The sequence below is a fragment of the Cynoglossus semilaevis genome, chromosome 6 (genome assembly GCF_000523025.1).
Source record: "Cynoglossus semilaevis isolate Cse_v1.0 chromosome 6, Cse_v1.0, whole genome shotgun sequence".
Classification (NCBI taxonomy): Eukaryota; Metazoa; Chordata; class Actinopteri; order Pleuronectiformes; family Cynoglossidae; genus Cynoglossus; species Cynoglossus semilaevis.
The window spans coordinates 12,583,572-12,604,010 of NC_024312.1; the positions used below are offsets into that span (position 1 = coordinate 12,583,572).

General features: G+C 42.6%; 1 long non-coding RNA gene across 1 annotated transcript in view; it reads left to right on the forward strand.

Annotated features, from left to right (window-relative positions):
* Positions 1 to 20,439, forward strand: part of LOC107988700 (uncharacterized) — a 35,632-nt gene that overhangs the window by 4,707 nt on the left and 10,486 nt on the right. The window contains exons 3-5 of the long non-coding RNA XR_003049984.1: positions 5,953 to 6,034; positions 6,155 to 6,238; positions 8,160 to 8,233. This is a non-coding gene — a long non-coding RNA (uncharacterized LOC107988700). The remainder of the gene's footprint in view (positions 1 to 5,952; positions 6,035 to 6,154; positions 6,239 to 8,159; positions 8,234 to 20,439) is intronic.

Genomic DNA, 20,439 nt, shown 5'->3' on the forward strand with positions numbered 1-20,439 from the left:
GTAAGTCATTGTCCTTTTGTTCTACAGTGCTTTGTGTTCCATTTGACAGTTGTATCAGTCAGATGGTCAGTTGTTGCAGTTGAAGCCTTCACAGACACATGCCGGGCGTTGAGATGACCTCAGGATGCTTCAGTGAAACAAAAATGTTTTCCCACAGTACGTATAAACATGTGTATGGACTGTGCAACGATAGGTTGATGGACTGTGGAATTATTGGATGTACAGTACACGTCATTCTGTCTGTGTGTTTAAATCCGGCTCATTTCAAATACTAGTTATTGTGGTTAACGGGTTCATTTGTATATAAAGACGCAACTGCAAGAATGACAGGAATATGAAGGCGGTGCAGGTCCACTGGCTGGAGGAATGTGTGAACACGGTGACAAAAAAAAAAGATTTTGAAGCACTTTCTCGGTGAGCTCTAGCACCTGCAGCCTAAGTGCAACTCCGGGGAAGACACAGCTGCATGTGAATGTGGTAGCTCTGGCCGCACTCACTTTGTTCATCGCACATGAGAGGGGCTCTTATCTTAAGAAACAGCGCCCAACTTGTTAGATATTCTGAGTGCACAAACTGAGACATTCCAGACATACAAACTGCCTGTGACAAGTCATCATGCTCCAGGTTTTAAACTGTTGCCGTCTGGCACAGGGGAAAAAGGCTGTGGGGTTAAGAGCTTGTCCCTGACTTCTGGTGCGGTAACCAGAGCAGCACAACAGACTGTAGACCAAGTCCTTGTGTGGACTGTTATGTTAGAGAGAGCCTGAAGGGTGAGGCTATGATTTAACATTGACCTTTTTCACCACCCGGTGGCCGGCACTGACAGGACCACGGGGACTCGGGGTGTCATTTACTGAACTGTTGATTGAATGAAATCAACTTAAATATTTAAGATCCTCCGCAGCGCTGTAAAAGAGAGAAAAAAAATAAAACATTGGTCTGGTCTTAGTTTCAAACCACCCTTTTGAGCAAGAGAAGTGAAAATAACATCGACTACTGCCAGATTAGTCACTGCCTTTCAGGGGGTGATGTTGACTTTGACTAAATTCCAACCCTACTCCAGTTTCTTCTGTGGTTGTATGAAAATGTCCTTTTTCAAGTCACTCTTTGAGACTAGAGGTGTGCTCGGTGTATTAAAAGAAGTTATAGAAGCTGTCTGATTTCTCCATTTCATTGAACAAGCCTTGCACTGTGCCACAGCTGATGTCATTCCTCAGTTTCCTGTCATTCTCCAGCTAAGGTCCTGTTCCACTTGCCCTTCTCCAAAGTCCATCCAGTCAACCTCTGACATGATTGATTTGTTTTTTACACTTCGTTGTAGCATTCATGAAAATATCATTGAGTCATGAAACTTGTGCTGACCACTATCCAATATAATCTAACCACAGCAAAGGAAACGTCAGGCCCTGTGGGGACATGGATTTCCCCACTGGACTGGAGAATCATTGCTCCATTAAGAACAAACCTACATTCACAGTTCACCAGGGTTTGTTGTTAATTATATGAATAATATATTCACAAAGTTGTCGTTTGCCAAAATCTGAAATTTGGAACACATTTGAAATTGTTAATATTTGATTCTATTATTCCAGTAAACATAGACAATGGTACAAGCTACGTGTAGCACTGATTAAAAGTCATGATTTCGCTGCACTCTATCAATTCATATCAAAGCAATGACATTTCTTCCTATATAATACATTATTTATATATGTGTATTTGTGGAAGTTCACATCATAGTACATTCAGTTCTGTCATTCTCACTGATAGAGCCCATTGACTCCAATACAGCAGCTATAAAGAAACCCTTTGACATGCACTTTGGTCATGACAGACCAGCAATGTAGTGAACGTTGTTAACTGATGGAGAAAGTGTCTTTCTTTTATACCATGCTGTATTAAAGAACTCCACAGAGTGACTTCATATGTTGCTCCATTGTTGGACTCTAGCGTAGTCCTCCAAAACTGCAGCATACATTGTTGGACCAGGGGGATGTGTTTTGAAGGGCCTATGAGGGCGTTGCCAAGCAACGGGGTAGTCAACTTGACGTAATGGGCGTAAGGCTCAGAAGCTGTCTGCTCAGTGTTCCAGGTCCTGACAAGAACAGACAGGCTGGCCTTGGATGGACTGCACAGAGCTGCCACCATGGCCACCTGCTCACAGCAATCATCACCAGTGCTGCGGCCAACCACTGATACAGCCCACAGACCCAATTAAGAGCTCTGCATGTCCCCCTCCAGCCAGCCATCACTAACACTCCTCCAAGTCTGACAAGGCTGCCTTTTTCCCTATAGCCAATCTCTAATTAACAGCGTTGGCAGTGGAGGGGCCAGGCTGTTTTGAGCTGCTAAAAAGAGCAGGGACACCGCTCGGGTAATCAGCTTAAATACAAGTCTATTTCCTGCCCCCTGTGTTTCACCGCTTCCAGCAGAGATTGTATTCTTTTGTTTGTTCATCTCCGATTTCCTCTGACTCACAATGTGTCTCGGACACGTTGTCACGTCCACTTGAAGGGGGAGAGTGGGAGCTCCTGTGAGATGGTCTTTGACCTATCACAATATTTAGCTATAGCAGCTCTCACGAGCACATCCACCTGTCCTACCTGACACTTTTAAAAATCCAAGCTAAAGTTGTTAGCATTATAAATTACAACAATGTAACAATTACAACAGGTTGCAGTTTAAAAACATTGCAATGTGTGATGCTATGTTCTTACTGTGAACACTCTAATACTAATACTAATACTACTACTAATAATTATGTAAACAAGTCACATACTTTTGGATAAAATCATGATCACATATTCTGCCAGTAAACATACAATGCAATTTTTATGTGATAAAAATTTTGTGTAATCAGACTGATAATAGTGCATGTGCAGGAGGGTGGAATATCTAATATAAGACTTGTTACTGTTTTTCTTCCTTTAACGTCATGTGATGAAGGTCGGTATTCTGTAATTTTACTGGAAAATAGATATCTCTATCTCTATAGATATCATTTAGAAAAATACTAAACTTTTTTTTTACAGAGAGAGATGTTTAATACAGTAGAAAACCTACACATGACACAAATAATCACAACAACAATATATATATATATATATATAAACATATTATTATTAAGGACATGTATTAGTGTTTTTCTTCAATTGACTTCTCAGTTTGTAACAGTTTTTTTTCTGCTGCTGCCACAACTAAATATCTGTTGCCCTTATTTATGTCACCAAACGGATATTTTAGTTTGATTGGAAATTGACAGTTTAATACATACTCTGAGCAGAAGAGGGAGCTATTTATTGTACATAGTATATGTATTTTTGTTTTCACTGTCAGAAAATGAGATGGCGCAGTCTTCATGTTACTGTGTGAGACAGTTCCAGGTGTCCGCTGAGATGGCTGATGTATTAATGTGACCTGGGTAAACCATGACAGCTGAGGTGTTCTGGGACCTAAATCAGAGGAAACCACTTGAGCAGCACCTGGAAACACCCCTCAGACCAGACACCATACAAACACACAATTTCCTGTGCCACCGAAACACACATCAGGGAGCCTGTGTGCATTACAATCAATATTTTCAACATGTATGTTTTTTTCCATTTTCAAATATTTGTGACCGAAAGCTTTATTTTGCGCATTTCACATTCTGAGACGAGATACACAAGGAGCTACTTGCGTTAAAGTTATGAGACATTTGTTACTTGCAGTAGTATTTGTGGATCTGTGAAGGCTGGGGAGTCCATTGAGCTCTTATTTCTTTGCTCTCTGTGGATAGAAATGTGTGTGTGTGTGTGTGTTGCCCAACTCCCGTCTGTTTCTGTACAGGCAGTGGTTTCAGTGCAGGAGGTTCAACAAATACATAAATGGGAAGATTTGGGTGTGGGGCTGAAGAGAGGGGGCTGTGTTGCACCAAGCTTCACTCTTTACCTGCATTAGGTCATCGACTGAAAAAGAGAGGGGCTTCAGTCACAGTCTCCTCCCCCGTTTGCTCTTGAACATTCTCCGTGACTGATTGGTCTGCAAATGTGATTTTTTTCCCTGGTCTGAACAATGTTTTTGTGATACCCAGTCCCCCTAACTGAGCTAAAAGAAGGGGGAGAAGGAAAGGGGAGCAATGATGAAGGGGGTCTGCCGTTTCTCTCACTACCCCAGGACTGGCAGGGTCTGCTTTGGTCAGAGGGTCTCAAGGGCCCTGCTCTTGCCAGAACTGCTCTGGATAAAATTTCACCCGGGGTTTGTGGGAATGGTTCCTGGAGTTTAGCACCTTCTTTAATATCTGCAGAATAAATGGCTGCTCCTAATGCTCTAATTGGTGGCAGTTTGATGCTCAGGTGTCACTGGCCTTCAGGAGGTGAGGCGCCTCATTGTTTTGGTCCATCTGGGGATACAGCCAGACTGTACCTGTTGCTTTTTTTAAGGTGTTTTTTTAGAGAGAAAATGCTCACCAGCATGTGGTCTGTCCCTTCCTCTGAACTTCGTTTTTTTTTTTTTTCCATGAAGTTAGAGTAAAGCATTTGACATTTTAAGCTAAGCCCCGCTACTGATCTCTCCTCTTCGAAATCCCTGCCCCCTGGCTGGGATCTGTGTGTGAATTGTGAATCAAATGAGTGGCTTAAAGAATGGTTCCACCTCTCTGTCTCTCCCTCTCTGTCTCTCTCTTCCTGTGCCTGATTCTCTTTCCTTTTTTGTCATTCTTTATTTGTTTGGCTAGAAAATGTCCAGTTCTTTTTACTGCATCCATTTGTCAAAGTTGGAACTGAAAAAAGAAAATAAAAGTAACAGAAACACATTTTATAATATATATTATTGTACCATATATAATATGTTATTATGCTATACTATATAGAATATTTTATATACAATAAACTGAATGTAGTACTTTGATTTAGTTCCCAAGTCAAACAGTCTTTGTCCTCTTTTAAAATAACAGGTCTTAATGTTTGCGGTTGAGATGTTGCAGATGATGTTATTTACTATTATAAGCTGTTTTACACATTTGTAAGGTGTACATTTGTATATATGAAATTTGTGTAAGGAGTTAACAATGCAATTTAAAGTCTAGAGTCTTGTCAGCAAATCTGTTCTGACTGTGGAAAAACCACAGACCATAATGTTTTGTTGTTTTGGATGAAGGATGCTGTTGCTATGTTATCTTTCAGTAGGTTTGACGGAAGTTTGAGGTAAGAAAAAAAACCCAGAAAAAGTGTGACACAGCAGCACCGTGGTGTCAGTCTGTTCTTGCTCTCTGTGCTACATGACATGCCAATTTCCATCGCTTTCCCCGGTCAGCCCTGTACAAGGCTTTAGGCCTGGTCACTGTTTACAATACCTCCCATTCAGTGTACTGCTCCTGAATGAAATTTCTATTTATAGAGACCACTGGCGTGCAGAGAGTCATCTGCTTGCCCTGAATGAGGTCTGGTGATTTTGACAAGGTTAGCTGGATTAAAACCTTGGTGTGGGGGTGGCTGAAGGACAGGTCACAGGGGCTCAGCGGGGTGAGAAGGCCACCATGATCTGACTGACTTGTATATGATGGCCAGTGTCAGCAGTACACTCTTTAGGTAAATGGTGACGAATATGTCTTAGACTAACATTTACTCAGACCCCAACCCCCCCACCTTTTATCCCTTTAATGTGGCCTCCATGTTTGCCCTTTACTTACACTGACGCCAAGTATTCCTAGTTTTCTGTTCTTTAAATGGAAAGTCCACACAAAGTTAGAGCTGTTACAATCAGTCAGCAGTGTCACGAACACTAAAGAAATAATTTGGAAACACTGCCCTAAAAATGGCCTCGTGGTTCAACCCAGTCACCTCAGAGCCAATAGCTAACAGAGAAAAACATATTTTACAATCAGGGGCTAGACTGTGGTATACTACCACTGGTATTGCCTAAAAAATATACAAAAATACCATTCATTATTTTCTTCTGCTTAATCGTCTTAAGGTCTGTGGGAGCTGGATCCAATCCCAGCAGTCACTCGGTGAGGACTGGGTCCACCCTGGACAGTTCACCAGTCCATTATAGGGTAAAAAAAAATAAAATAAATGTACCTCATCAACTGTATATCTTGGTCAGTTTTGTATCACATAATTAATATTTGAAAAAAGAGAATTATAATAACAAAAGTTCCTTTTTTGTCCTACAGCGGGAGTCTTTGCAACCCACACGGCTGCCACAGGAGGCGCCATTAAGTATGCCGTTCCTCTTGGGCTCAAACCCAGTACTTTCTGTGAGTAAGGCGGGCGTGATAGCCACTACACTAAGACACCACAAAGAGGAGACATTAAACCAATTTCCTTGTTTGTTTGTTTTCATTCCCACTCGGAGGTTTTGCAGCCAACATACTCTTGTCCGTTGTGCTGTTGGCCTCTCTTTGAACCTGTACAGCTGTAAACATGGCTGCTCATTCTCCATCAGCTGGAGCAGTTTTGCAGGAGGACAATGCTGTGACAGGATTTTGTAGTGCACCGTCTCCAGCCAGACAAGAGGCTGGATGAGCTACTTCGAAACATCTCAGTTTCTACACTTACAGTTCTTGAAACAAGTCAAGCAAAGATGTCTGTCTGATTCTTGGAAATCCTCACAATCTACTACCTGCAAAAACACACCAGAGTCTCACACGTGAGATTACATCCGTATAAATGCCAGGAACCGTTGGAGATTCCTTAGAACTCAAAGTACAAACTGCTTACATCATTTTTCACATGCTAGTTTCATTCTCTCTATCATCAAGTCAACCAAGCCCACATAGAGTTAATTATTCTCTTAACTTGAACACTGAAACAAAGCCTGAGCCAAAGCTCTAAGCTGCTGATTTGTCTTTAAAGATTTGGCTCACGGTCTGTTCTGTATCTCCACAATCACAACCAGTGTGTGGTCGGGGTAAGCCATGTTGGAAAGAAGTGCAGATGAATACCAGCGAGGCTGTGTTTGGACAATTTAGCAAGGCTGTGTAAAAACACTTAAAGTCGTCTAAACACAGCAATCCTTAAACCTCCCAGTCTGTGACTGGCAATGTGACAAGATGACAGACTGTGATGATACTGTAGGACTACGTGGCCAGTGGACAAGATCATGTTCTGCAACTGGAAATAGTTTTGCCACTCCTTACTGAAGAACTGTTCTGTTAACTAGCTATATTTTTGGTGCCCTGGCTGTTATCCTCCCCCTGAACAGGAGCTCTGCCACCCACACGGCTGTAGATACCATCTTATACATAAATACTAAAATAAAAACTTTAACACAGACATACACCCGGCAAACACACGCACACTGGATGATACTGTACATTAATCACTGGATCTGGGTCTGATGTAGAGATTGTCTTTGTCAAGTATCTGTACCTACCTAAAAACAACCTTGTTCTACATCCATGTTCACACACTCTCTCTCTCACTCTCTCTCTCTCTCTGGCATCACCATGCAGTAGCTGTTCTGGCTCTAATTGAGGCACTGAAACATTACTAGTTGTACAGAGACCCGGTTTTATTCACGACTTCCATTAAGGCATCTGCAACCTTTGACTCATTTTCCACTCCCTAATTTGTCTAATGGTTGGGACAGGAGGCTGGGAGCAGAGCAGACTGTTCTTCACTGCTCATTAGCTGTAGCACGCTGCCTGCTCTGCGTTTAGCTCAGTAATGAGGTCAAATTAACAGCAGCTCCAGCCTCACTCTAGGTGCATTTTGGGTGAGACTGAGGCTTGGGAGGATGGTGGAGGGAGTACCTGGACATCTATGTCAAAATGGTCGAAACACAGGCGTAATGACCAGACAATGAGTACCTCTTCGTCTTCTTGGTGTATTACTACTCCCACCTATAAGGTTCAGCATATGGTTTAATGTCACAAAAAATCACTTAAAATATTTTTTAGAACGGTTAGTACTAGTGCAGTACATAAGGGAAGATATTGTGTTCATGAAATTACTTATCAGAATCATTTTGAAGAATGGCTGCATTCCCCTCTCGTTACATCTGGATGCACCTCTTGACACATGCCCAAGGATACATTCCCAAAAATAAAGCATGCTATTTTACGAATATGGGAAAAACAACCTATTTACAAATGGGAACTCACCATTAAAGAGACAGAACGCGAAAAAAACAAACACTGCTATTACTGTATTTAAAGTACTTCCTTATTGCCACAGGTGATTCTGACACATCAGGAAGCCATGTGGTTGCAGAAAAACAAAGTGAGGAGACAACTTGACTCTACGGTACGGTGAGTAGTATTTTTATGGACTTCTTTTCTTTTTCATCTTACGTTATGATTCTATTTTGTCATGTTTACTCATCACCACTCGTCGACCAGTGCATGCAAATATTGTTTTACATGAAATTGGCGGGTAAGACCGAGTCAAATGATGACAGAGTCCACTCTGTATGTATGGAGTCAAGTGTCTGCCTGAATGGTGAAATCTTGGAAGTCGTGAACGGTCAACGTCCGCAGCACCCACAGTTTCCACAGCAGTAGTCACGTGACTTCTCCCTTGTTATCGTAACCGCCGACATGAACCCTGACTTTAAGATGAGGTCGGTTTTAAATCCTTCAGTGATTTGGTCATTTAGGAAACACATTCTTATTTTCCTACTCAGTGGAGAAACAGGACACACCCTGTTTATAAAATGAGTTTTAGCCTGGTCTCACTTCCTGGCACTTGGGCCTCTAGAACAGGCAGCAAGAGGACAGAGTGATAGTGACATCAGATGGTGACCCAGTATCTGTTTATGTCACTTGAATTTATTCTAAATTACTCTAAATAACAGTAAAACATGTCATTGTTTATATAAGAATGTCTTATTGATATATATTGATATATGGATGGTCACTGGAAATGGCAATGTCATTGTTTATATAAGAATGTCTTCTGATATATGGATGGTCACTGGAAATGGCTGAATACTGACAAGTCGGGTCACAATTCTGTGCCAGTGATGAGAGTACTTTATGATGAATACATGAAGGTAATGTCAGTCTGAACCAGAAACTATTCTGTTAAATAACGCTTCATTCTCACTGCATGTTAAAACGATGTTGCTCTGGATGTAATCATCCAATTAGGATGAGGGAAGAAGGACTTTTTCTAGAAGAAGGATCATGTTTCATAATCTGCCAGCCGACACGCTGATGGAAAGATAGCTTCTCCTCCATCTGTGGTAGTAAGTTGAAGACAAGAAAAGCATTCCCTGCGTATGATCACACGTCCGTGTGTGTCCTTTGTCCAATCACTCGAATGAACTTATTTGTGAAGTGATGTAAATTGGATTTTTTTACATCCATGGGACTTTTTTTGACATTGATAGTACAGCCCTTTGATATGTGTCCTGCCGATTCACTCACTACTATTTAGTAATAATGTCATTTCGTCACATTTTTAGTCAACAGTATTGTGTAGGGATTCAGACATTACATTTCACCATCCAGCAGAGTGTGTGGAGAGGGGACACATCCTGCCACTGACACGTTTACGGGCTGCCAGGCCTTTATAGGACTGGAGGCGTGGCCTTAATGGCAGCCGTGTTCTCTGAGTAATTACAGACTCCGCGTACTAAATACTACTCAGGTCCCAGAGATTTAGGCTCCACGCAAGGCCAGTGCTCCTAATGTAGTTTCTGCCGAAAGGGGAGAAATCTTGAACAAAGTTATAGCATAAAAAAGTATATGTATATATATATTGATTTATTTCATTTAATGCAACAATTGTAGCATTTTCTTGTCTTAGGCAGCAGACATGGTATTTTGGGGTCAGCCATCATATTAGGGTGAAAAGGTGGGAGTACAGAGGAATAGAGACCCCTTGTGTCTGTGCTTTGATACTACAAGATGACAGGCACACCGGCACGAACTGGAGTGATAACTGTAAGCCCTGTGGATCCCTTTTGAAAACAGTTGCCCACCATAATGGGTGTCATTAAAAGAATTAGGATCTCACCTGTTTTTCAGTAGTTGCTTGTATCTCTTTCCAAATCCAACATATTACATTTAAAGAAATAACATTAGTCCAGTAAATTACCAAATGTAATGGACGATCATAGTGTTTTTAGTTTGCATTTAAGAAGGCGTAAAAACAGTCCTGCAAAAAGGGTTTGTAGCAAATTGTACGGAAAGATCAGAAAAGTTAGTGACCCAATTATGATGGCAGCTTCAAAGATGGCGGTGCCGCTGACAATAGAACTGTTTGGGTTCCAGTCTGTCCTAGGAGCTGTCTGACATCTCCTTGGTTCCTTATCTTAATGACCGTTCACTCTTTCTGCTCTGCGTGAGCCATACAGCTTAAAGAAAGGGACAGGAAGGGAGGAAAACAAGAGAAGTAGAGTTGGAAAGAGAGGAAAGGAGGGAGAGGAAAGGAGAGAGAGAGAGAGAGAGAGAAACTCTGATAGAGAATTCCTGACAGCTGATAAGAGAGAGGAGGAGATCCAGTTTACTGCACAGATAGGACAGGAATGTGCGGCCAAATGATGATGACTAGGTCCATGGTTACACTGCCCCTATCCGTGCCTGCCAAGACACATCAGTACTGACTGCATGCATGCTAGCCAGTGTCCATGTTTTCCATAAAAAAAGATGGGATTGGTGGGGTTATTCTCTACAAAACAGCCTTTACCAGTGAAGTCTTTGGTGAGTTGTACTGTAATAGGCCATTAGTTAGTGAACCTTAAGCCATGATTTCTTTTTCATCTAATTAAATTGATATTTACATTGTGTGTCCTGAGGATTAAAACTGAGTTTCTGTTCATCTAAAAAAAGATGATCATCTATGTAAGAGATGTACACTTTCTAATGCTACAGCACTCTGTAATGCTCTGGCAACAAAATGGACATGAGAGGAAATAGAATTTAGGCCAGACACTGTGGAGAACAGCCAGGCTGCCAGCGTGGGCATTTTAGCAGTGCAACTCAACTCCTAGCTTTTTAATTTACAATAAATTACTGTGAATGGATGTACCCTAAAAAGGCCTGCATGAATGCTGTCTCTGAGTCAGAGACAGAAAGAAAGAGTGGGGTGAAGCAGATTGGGTTAGTGGGAGCCAGGGTTCTATGTGGATCAGACTCCTGCTGAGCTGTCTCCAGAGGAAATCAAACAAGCCAGTGCGGTTCATTATTTTGTCAGCCGACTCCGCAACAGAAAGCACTGACGACACAGCCATTAGCCGTGAGTCTCTACTGACCCATGGCTACAGTCAGAGAAGGCAGCGGGCAAAGGGAAAGTGTGGAGACTGCTGTGGCCATGTTTGACTACAAATCCATGTTTAAGTTCTTTCCTGTTGTGAGTTAGGGGGAGCTGAAATCAGGGCAAATTGTAATTTAATATGTGTATGAAGTGAGATTCTCCCCAGTCACGGCCCACACACAGCGCTGATGTAAACATACTGTAAGCATTGTCACTGTGGCGTCAGACACAGCTCTGGAAGGAGGCTGAGAAGTGGGGAGGGTCAAGGTCTCTGCTGTTTGTTCTCCTTTCTGAATGCAAAGTCCTGTGCTGTGACCCCACCGTCAGACTACCAGTAGACTTAGAGTCGACAGGAAGCGGCAGCAAACATTCACAGCAGACCAGTACTCACCTTTAAACTAAAAAGAACAGCCAGGAAAAGAGAGAGACGTGTAGACAGGCACGTTCTCTTGTACCCATTATGTTTTTATGGCAAGCAACTTCAGAGACGTTTCCTTTAAAGTTGGCTCAGGCCACCGTGGTTATTTTTGATCAATTTCACTCACAAAAAAAAAACAAAAACACGATCAGCTAAGTCACACCAGGATTACATGCTAATAATGTGTGAAGGATGAAATGGCGATAAAAGCACAAGTGGAAAAAGAAAAGTCAGCGTCACGATAATTGTCCTTTCTGCTACATCTCTATTTACGAACTGAGAGCAGCCGACAGCTATCAGCCGACTCAGACGCCAGTCTCCACACTAACATCAGGGTCTGATGAAGTAGATAGCGCTGGGAGCCTACGCTGCTTCACATTGTGCAGCCATGCGAGGCAAATTGGGTGGAGCTGAGGGTGTGGGGGGCATTATTCAAAGATGGCTAGACAGTTTGCAATCTGGTGTAAGAAAAAGACAAGATGCATTCAATCAGCTGGCTGTATAAGACAGAGAGGCACCAGCAGAGCGCCAGTCAAGCACAAAGCAGGACAGAGGCATAGGTCACCAATGTTATCAGGCTGCCTCCAATGACATAATAACTATCTCCATCACCAAGGTTAGGTCAGTGTTCGCTGTTTTGTCCATGAATCATAGCCAGCACCCATTTGTGTAGGTGGTGGACAAGCATTTAGTTATTTATTTTGAGGTCTAAAGCTCAACATGACGCTGCACAAATTTCGTTTGCGTTTGACTAAGGTCATGTTTATTAACAGATTGTTCTTTAATAGACCTTAAAGCAAACTCATTTACATATATCGGGAATATGGAAAAGCGAGGGCTCTTCCATCAGCCAATGAAATTTACTAATGTGTGTGTGTGGATTATAACTGGTTTTAATGGCACAACGCCCCACAGAGAAGAATGTTCTCGGCTGTGCTTCCCACTGAGATAGAAGGCATTAAACTGTGACTGATGAGATGTCTGCGTATGTACAGACAGTGTTAAAATGCTGTGAATCAGATAATTGCCCTGATAATTTTAAAGGTGTGCTTGCTGTACAGAAGCAAAGAATGTCATTACCCACATTGCTGTGTTGGTGCTTGGTAGAGCTGAGTTAGTCTGAGGTGGCACCATCGTAAAAAGAGCCAGAAAAGAAATTCCTCTTTCTGGCCAATCGTTAACTCTTCCTTTTTATTATTATTCCCTGAAGTTTCTCATTAATCATTTGTTCATTTATTCATCCTCTGTAGTTTAATGCTTTTCAAACTTGTGGGGAAGGGAGGCGGTGGGGGTCAATCTGCAACAGCACAAGAGAGTCAGTTCATCAGGCCAGGACTCTGTTAGGACAATGGACACACCAGTCCAGTTGCCCTCGATGGAACTACTATATTTCACAATATATTATCATATTCATGTATACTCTAACAGTAAATACAATCCCAGTGCCAAACAACCAAATATGTATGTGACAGTTTAATATGTGGATACACCGAGCCATCAAATCTATTTCAATTATTTGGGAGACCACAGTATCCAGGGCAGATAAACACCATGACGTCATTGTCCATAAGATTCCAGCTCCACTAATGCAGAGCATAGCACCAAGCTTCACTGAGGTTCATAACTTCTTAGAAAAAAACCTCCACCTCTCCTTGGTTTTCATAACTTGACAACAAAGTGAAGCTGCGGGGAACCTGGAGCCGTGAGGAAAGTGTAGTGTAAGGTGATCTGGAGTCCAGACGGCTGTCGTACTGTGCTCCATGAGACATAAAGGTGGGACCAACCAGCTGATGCCGGTCCCCCCAGTTTTTTTTAACACATCAGGGAATTCTTCAAGGAACTGCATCTGTGTCATACTTAGTCACTGCAGAAAACAACCAAGATAAAGTAGAGACAATAGTGCGTGGAGTAAAGGCCAACAGGATGCCCTATCAAGAGCTGCTATGAAACACAGCACACTGGCAAAACAAGTTGTTGTTCCCCAATTTTTTGGGAAAATTGCGGAACCGAAAGATTCAAGGGCATCACTGTTTAACCTCGTACAGGTCATGAAGCTGTCGTAAGATAACATAAGATTGGATAAGATGAGTCCATTAGTTGTCCCACGGTGCGGAATTCACAATGTTTACAGCAGCAGGCTGGAGTACAGAGTATTATTAAACTAAAGTAAAGCATAGTGCTATAGACTGATAGAAATATTCTCTTGCTACGTGCATCGGGATTTACGTTTAGTTTCAATGGCACATAACATAGTACATGTTTGTTTTGGTTTTGTTGAACAGTGGTTGACAAACTATGGTATGGATGCCATTGGTTGTATGTGTACTTGGACTCTAGTAGTAATACGGGGTAATGTAGTTCCACTTGGGATCAGGTGGGTCACTTGGTTGTTAAATGCAATTATATATTCTCACTTCCTTCCTTTCTTCCTTTCTGACTCTGACTCTATCCAGGCCAGGGAAGTGCTGTCATGGCTTTTTCAAAACATCTTCAATGACTAGATGCTAACAAATGAAGGCCAGGGTCCAAATGTGCTGCATGGGATTAAGGCAGGGATCAGAGTGACATCATGTCCGTCAGTCCTTGGTTGACATGCCACTGAAAGGTGTGTGTTTGTGTTGTTATTGGTACAAGTCCTTGTCTGTTTTTAAGAGTGCTGGAGCCTTTGGAGAGCGCACTTGAATGTGATTGTGTAACTCTGCAGCAGAGAGGCAGGGATATTAAAAGCAGATGTGAACTCCTAAGGTGGAGAAAAGAGTTGGGAAAGGTGCCGGTGGGGGAACACTACTGAAGGGGGCTGTGCCCCCATTATTGATTGCTGAACCTCAGGCATGTTTGTGCTATCAGTGGGGTGCTTATGGTCATAATGATAAATTGAAATTGTAGGGGGGGAGTTTAAATGGGGACGCTGGAAAATACCATTGAACTCAGTTCTTAGTAAGATCTGGGATAGTGAGAGTTGATCTACATTTATTATTTTGATATAACTCCCGCTTCATATAAATTGCAGGCCAAACCAATTAAAAACCTTTCCAAAACACAGGCAAATGTTATAACCCCACCTCACAATTTCACGTCTGTTTTAAATTAATGGTTCCTGACTCTCGGTAACCTCATCATCACCTCAGCCACCCATATTCACGCATGCACACTTAATCATTCACATGGAATTCACTAGTGTAGGAGCATTCTTGCTCTCCTCCTGAAACACCAACAGGCACACAAACCAGCATTGTCTCAGTGGCGACAGTGGAAACAACACAGTTGGAGACATGTTTTATCGGTGGCAAGGTTGCAGTGTGAGGGGAGGAAGAAGAAAAACTTCCTTGTGAAAGTAGGAATGCAAAGTATTCCCCACAATTCCACACTGCTGCAATTACTCCAGAGGCTGGTATTGGGCCAAGACAATGAGAGGATAGGTTGCGGTGTTGAGAGGGAGAAGAGTGTAACTCCCATCTTTCTTCTTCGTGCTGTGGGCCCACATTAGACCTCTCTACACTCTAACTTTCTCAGACCTCTACATGGGGGCCTGCTGTGTCCAAAATGAATGTAATTCCATCTGGTATTTAGTTCACTTGGTTTCAAAACAGTGGAACCCAATAAAACTTTACATCGCAGTGTGGTTTTTACAGAACGAACAAAGGTTTTTGTGGAGACAGAGACAGAGGCATAATGTGCGCATAAGGAAAAATGCGAACGAGTTAACTGTTACATTACCACGTCTGCTTTTGTTTCTCGCCATGCTCACCGATAGTTATTTGCCCTCAGAATGCAATTATCTGACACACTGTTTGTCTGTGGAGAAGCAGAAAAGATGTGTGATTAGCCATGCTGGGAGGGGGAGTGAGGGATGTGGGAAGGGAGATTGCTGCTGCCAGAGTGTCTGCCTCCCCAGGCCTTGTCCACTGCCGCCAAGGGCTGCCTGCCCTCCCGTCGTTGTTATCAGCTGGCTCAGCAGCAGCAAAGAAATGGCTCAACAAAGCACTGTTTGTCTGCACAGACTGTTTTCACTGCACATCCCAGCCGCTGGGTAGCGGCACCACTCAAATCTGCCCGGCTCTGCAAAGAAAAGGTTCGCAGACCTGTTCTCAACAACAGTCTGCATAGAGGTGCCAAGGGTACAGATCAATAGTCGACAATGTGCTAAAGCTGTGCTCAAGGCTGCTCCAAAACTCCAAAAAGTCCTTTTTTTAATTTTTGCAAAAGTTACTTTGAAGAGTGTAGAAGGAAATGATCATTTTCCAAACCAAAATACCTCTAAATCATAATCTTCAGCCTGAGTTTTGTAGGTGAATTCCCGAATTTGACATTCTTAGGCCCTTCCATCTACTCTCGTTTACCTTTAGTATAAAACTGCACTGGTGTGGCCATCAGACCGCTGAACCAGATCCAAATGAAATGCACTTGCTCGTATTTATTTGTTAGATTTATTTTTTGGCAATAGAAATACTCATCTGTGGTCCAGAGAGCTGCTAATTCACTCAGTACCGCCGCTGAAGGCCTGCAAATGGGCTACTTGAATACGTGGGATCTGCAAACACTCTGGAACACTCATCTCTCACACACAAACATGCACACACAAAACCATCTCTCTCTTATCTGCGGACTGAAGAGCACTGACTCCAGCCTGTGCAGACAGTGCTATCTAACTGGGACATGTCTCTGCATACAGAAGGAAACCACCTACTCCTCACGCAGGAATTAAATCTGTAACAGACATCCTGACACAGAAAAAAAAAAAAACATTCTGAAAGACTAATTCAGCTTATTATTAGCCACATGTAAGTCTTTGTTAGAAAAAAACAGGAATCTTTGTGTTGTGTTGTGCTTTAGAACAAAACGCTCAGATCCCTTTGAACTGATTAAAGAGACTATCTCTGCTGTGGTGTGTTATGCCTTGGCCTGTGTACCAGGACACACTTTCATTTATACGGAGCTGAAACACATTTGAGACTTCTGTGGTGTTTGAGTAGCCGTGTTCATGACATGATCTGTGCAGAGAAAGCTGTGTTCATGACATGATCTGTGCAGAGAACACTACATGTCAGTCAGCGTTGAGGTATCACTGTTTTGGTTGTCAAATAGGTTGGAGAGATTCAGGCAGTACGGGAGTGGAGGGTCAAAGGTGACGGGGAAGTGAAAACCTTTCAACAGCCATTTTCACCTGCTGTTGACTTGACATTGCCCATACGTGTTGTGCCATAGTCGGGTTCTCACCCTCTGTTTAAACAGACCATGTCCTGCGTACTCACCATAGGAGAGATCAGCAAGATTCCTGGTAACTGCTCGATACCAGACCTCACCCAGCGAGCGTTCCCCTGACACTGATACTCCCAGGATCATCTCTGACAGAATATGCTGACTTATCAACACCCCTTGATGAAGCACACGTTTAAGATTCCAGGGCAGCGCTCGGTGTTTCCATGCCAGTCCAGCTCATCACCGCAGGTGGTGTCACTGCTCTTACAGCTCCGGTGCCTGTTGCAGTTTCTCTTCCTCAACAGTCGCTGTGAGGACTTTGTTTTTGTTGTTCTTCATAAATGTTTTAGTCATTTTTCAAATCTTATTCCAAACTGTGAACTCCATCAAAACAAATGTGTTTTGGGGATTTGGGCTATACATGTAAAACTGACCTGACGTAATAATATTACAAGCAGACGCTGCAGTGGACGACAGCTTCTTTATGAACTGAAATCAAATCTGTTGTACTTTCACAGAGACTGGTCCTTTTCCCGAATACAACTCAAAGCAAACTAAATGTGGGATTAAGTTGTGATTTAGAGGAAATATTTGAACGGCTACAGCGAATGGTCAATGCACTGTCACAAAATATGTAAGTTGTTCACTGTGTTGGAAAACCGGATAAAAGATAAAACCTGCACGGCAGGTTATGGCAGTCCACTACATACTTCCTATTTTCCTTCCATTCCTCACTTCCTTCCCTCCTTCCTTCCTTCCTTCCTTCCTTCTTCCCCTCCTTCCTTCCTTCCTTCCTTCCTTCCCTTTTCCATGGATTCATTCAGTCATTTCTTTCAGTTCTAGGCTGTTGGCGATACCAGAAGTTTAATGCTGCCAGTATACCTAATAATTTTTGTCTGAATGTGGCCTCAGAAACACAGCGGGTGTCTCTGAATTTATAGGGAGAAGGGGGTGGAGGAGGAGTGGAAGGAGAGGAAGGAGGAGGGTCTATTTTTACCACTGGTTTGGGAAACACTGGGCTGCAGGCACTGGGAGAAAAGATGGTTTTAATTACAGATCTCTGTCTTTCCCCCTATTCTCTCTCTGCCTCTCCCTCTCTCTCCCTCTGTATTTCAGATGCTGTGGCACGTTTTCAGTTTAGACAGAGGCATATTAGTTTTGCAGTGCTTTCTGGTTTCTGCTGGAGAAGGGTGCAGGGCTTCTGGCTTCACGATCTTGGCCAAATCTGAAAATATTTTGTTTAATGTTTTGATTGTGTTGCCTGCTGCAAATGTGTCAGAGCAGTGTGTGTTATTTATAGTGTATTTCAAAGACGTTTCAGAACTTTTCCTTTTGGAAGACGTTTGAAAGCATGGACGCTTCAAAGCAGAGAAACCAGAGAGGCATGGATAAAGGGGAGGCAGGAGAACAGGCTGATGTGCAAGGAGAGAGGGACTGGAGGATTATAAGTTAAGAGCAGTGTGGAGAAGGGGTTCAGAAAGAGGCCGAGGCAGAAAAAGAGAACGATAAAGCAGAGGGGAAGGCGTCTGCATCCACCGGCATCCGTGGCTGTCAATGGCCGGGCCTCTCTCCTAGCACCAGGGACTCCATAGTTGTGGCCACATAATGAAGACTTGTTTGAGTTCACATTCAAACATCACAGAGAGTGCCTGGAAAAACAGTGCCCCACGGGCCACTTTTATGAACCCAGCTAGGATTCCCAGCCCTCAACCCTGTGCCAAGAGCCTTCTTTCCCCTCTCCTCTGCCTCACACACACACTCACACAACTGCACACAGTCTGGTAAAAAGTTGTCATCAAGAACCAGGACTATCCTGGTACTGTATTAATGCTGGAGACTGTGGGAATATTAACGAATCTGGATTCCAGAGATGATTGAAGACCAAACCGTCACCCATGGTGATGAGTTCATGATGGTTATGCTTTACCTGTTTAGGTCTGACGCCAAAGCTGCTTTGCTGTTTGCCTTCACTTCCCCTCTGCCTCTCTGTCATAACACACACTGCCCAGCTGAATGATGGCCTTGTTGAGATTCACCAGGGAGGATATTTGACTCAGGATTTTCCGATAATAGAATTTGAAGCATGCTTGCAGTGGATGGTGGTTTTTGTGGTGAAAGAAAGGAGTGTGTGTGATCTTGTTTCTGGCTGCTCGTGGAGAAGACATTTGTGACATCATTTTTGATCCTTACCAACTAATAATTCTGTCAGTCAAATCTGATTGGCATCATCATCGAAATAATATCCAACATTTTTATAATGCTAATTTATTGAGAGCTGAGGTTGATTCTACAGATTGTCTTTTATCAAACAGTACAAGGGGATTATTGTGTCACCTCTGAGACTCCGGGTTTTGTGGCAAAACTATTCTTGTTTATATATTTTTTCTAGCTCTTACTAACATAAGGCTGAACACAATGCTTGTTGGGCTAATTAGCACCTTGCTAACAAGTTGCCAAAGGGTTCTGCTTCAGTTCCTGTTTGGTCAAACAGACAAAAAAGAAGCCAATTGGATTGGATTTCTTGAAAGAAGGAAAGACATTTTCTCCCTTTCACAAGCCCCTGGTGTAATAACAGAGAAACAGTGCTTTGTCTCAACATTGACCTGCAGTATTAAATTTGAAAAATACCTCTCTCAGCTGGACACAGTGGGAAACATAATAAAAGATGTGGGATGCCTTTGTTGTTAATTAGTTACACTGGGGCTGAGCTGAAATGACATGTAACTAAGGAAGCTGCTTAAAAACAGCACGGAATAGAATTCTCATTTTTCCCAGGCTTGGCTTTTTCAAGAGGGCCCCATCGAGCCTTTGGTCTCTCACAAATCGGCCTCTAAATCCTCGAGTCATAGAGAGTGTATCAGGCATTTGGATCAGTACTGTGCAAAGCCAGTGACGGGTTAGGGTTCGAAGCCGGCCCTGGGGGTTAGGACAGCTACTGTAAGGGCGCCCGGAGAGCTGGGAGTCGCTCAGCCACAGAAACCCTGTGTTTGTGTATGGAGCACTAGGCTCTTATCTCCAGCCTGTACTGACGCCACACTCTTCCTGTTTCAAATCTTTACTGCTGATTTTCTCTTCGCTCTTGCCTCAGCCCAGCCAGTGCTGTTGTTTTTTGCCGTCCTTGTTCTTTTCACTAAAGATTAGATAGAGCTGTGGTGGCGACACGAGAGACAGAAGCCTTACTGGCTCGGCTGTGAGTGAAAGTGATAAGCATTAGACCCAGTGAGAACTTCTGAGACAAAGTCTTACTAACACTGAAGAAGTTCACATCATGTTTAGATTCACTGTGTTCAAAACATGCTCTTATAAGAGACATTTGATTTCTGTCATTGATTATAACAATGCCATTAACATACTGTTGGTGTTATATAATACAATTGTTGACTTTAAAACTACTAAATGATAGTTTACAGAATTATAAAACCTAAACCCCCTTGAATGTTTTTTAGTGTCTCACGTGACACACTGTGTTTGCAATGGGGAATAGCTTAGCCTAACCTAGCCCTGCTTACTATTGTAAATAAAAAATATTTTTATTAAAACCTTTCTTTGCAGTTAAAATAATAATAATATAAATAATAATAATAGCCCACTTTTTGCCAGCCATTGGTGTTGTCACCAAGCTGACAGTCATCACTCTTT